The sequence below is a fragment of the Micropterus dolomieu genome, unplaced genomic scaffold (assembly GCF_021292245.1).
Source record: "Micropterus dolomieu isolate WLL.071019.BEF.003 ecotype Adirondacks unplaced genomic scaffold, ASM2129224v1 contig_14234, whole genome shotgun sequence".
In the NCBI taxonomy this organism is placed as follows: domain Eukaryota; kingdom Metazoa; phylum Chordata; class Actinopteri; order Centrarchiformes; family Centrarchidae; genus Micropterus; species Micropterus dolomieu.
In genome coordinates, this window is record NW_025743220.1 from 2,010 (window position 1) to 4,098 (window position 2,089).

At 38.9% G+C, this 2,089-nt stretch overlaps 1 pseudogene; it reads right to left on the bottom strand.

The window, feature by feature from the left end:
- Positions 1 to 547: 547 nt before the first annotated feature.
- Positions 548 to 1,444, bottom strand: LOC123966789 (annotated as a pseudogene).
- Positions 1,445 to 2,089: the final 645 nt, after the last annotated feature.

A 2,089-nucleotide genomic window follows, 5' to 3' on the forward strand; every position in this document is an offset into this window, starting at 1 on the left:
TTCCTGTCACTAGCGTCCGTCCCGCCCCCTCCAGCTCAGTCCATTTGGATCTGTTTTGTATCTGTCCAGACAATCTCTGTGTACCAATGTCCATTTTTGTCCACCGGTCTCCCCTACTGTCCATTTTCTCGTTAATACAGAGTTCTTCAGCCCCTTTTGATGGCTATTTTATCACTTTGTCCTCTTTTTATAAATCTTCAGCTTGCATGCCCTATCAAATTTCAAAATATATATCAAAAAAATATCAAATTTCCATCACACCTATTTCATCAGTGTTTTATTTGCATGAAGACAATATACTCAGTCCTGTCAATTCATCTACCAAAGTTTAAACAAAAAATATTTTAGGCTTTATGATGAGAAGACTCATTAGCAAAAAAACAACAACAAAGAATATATCAAATTAACAAAATATGAAAGTGATTTCACATTTTACAAATCCACATGGAGGTGCATTGAATTTAAATAAAATACTCACCTAAAACAAAGGAAAACTTACAAAATGACATTTCTTATTATTGTAACCTCTCAGTGTGTTTCAGTAAAATGTAACTTTACAACTTTTAACTCCATGAGTTTCATTCTAATTAAAGTACATTTACATACATTACATTACAGTATGGTTATGTTTTTGAAATATCTAGTGTTATGGTTTCTGTGCAGCTGGTGATTCAGATCAGTTCCTCTCCAGCTGAGGGAAGTTTTTGTACGACGTTGTATCACTGTGTGAATGGGAAGCTGTGACCACCCTGGTGACAGTAATAAACTCCTGCGTCTTCAGTCTGGACTTCAGACTCCAGACTGATTCCCACTGAAACGATCTGAAACTCCAGACTGACGGTTTGTAGCATGATAAATCAAGAGTTTAGGAGATTCTCCAGGTTTCTGAAGGTAACAGTCTACCTCATAACTAACACTTGTACTGGCTTTACATCTGAGAGAGACAGTCTGTCCTGGAACAACAGACTGAGCTCCAGGAGACTGAGTCAGGATGATTTCTCCTGATGAATCTGGAAAACATGAAAAAGAGGAGAAGGGTTATTGAGACAAATCCAGTTTGGAGAAAGATGATCAACATCCAAACAGAAGAGTCTCGTTTCTTTAACATGGAGAACAGATGGAAGAAGGTAAATGCTGCTTGTTTCAGTGTTTCTCCATCACAGCAGAACATCATTGTGGTGAACCTGGTTGCATCCTGAAGCAAAGTTTTCAGAAGAGAGTCTCACCCTGAACAAGGAGCCCCAGGGTGGCCAGCAGTAGAATCAGTGACATCATCATTGTGCTGCCGGCGTGTCAGTGGCTCTGAAAGGCCTGGACAGCCACTGATCAACACTGGCCTCTTAACGGCTGGGAGCAGAGAGGCAGGACACATATGCAAACACACAGAGTCAGTGAGCTGTAGCTGTCCTCAACATATCATGGTGTTTCCCCCTCAGTGCTGAGAGTGTTGATCTACATATTTACATATTTACATGTAGAGGATCCTGAAAACTTCCTCTACATGTAATATGGTAATATGGTGTTTTAGACAATGATTACTGACATTAATATCAATGTAGGTTTGACATCTTTAGGTGTCTGTAATATGGAAATTTCTTCAAGTAAAGTAGTGTTGGGTGTTTGAAAGGATGCTGAGGACAACGATCTCAACGACGAGAAACTCCAACCAGCTTTGGACATGTGGGCGGAGCCCGAAAACATTGAAGTCACCATCGGTTACATTTCTGTTTTTATAACATGACCTCCCTCAGCAGATGGAGTTCACCCAGCTGTCATGGAATATTCAAGCTTTCAAGCCAACATGGACATGAAGTCCTAAAAATGCTTAAAGGAAGAGGAATTTGAAAATCTACATTTCAGTGAAAACTGGGAGACTCCATCTGCTGAGGAGATCAAGTGATGTGTTTAAAAGCTCCACAAAGTTAGTTGATAGATGTTGTGCAGAGACTGTTTAACTGTTTCCAAGTTGAAGAATAAACTTTTAATCTCAATGTATTTGTTTGATTTTGAGGTGCATGTAAAAGAACATGTTACTGCATATGCTTTATAAAAAGTGTATGCGTTATAATTAACTTATACACATGTAAAT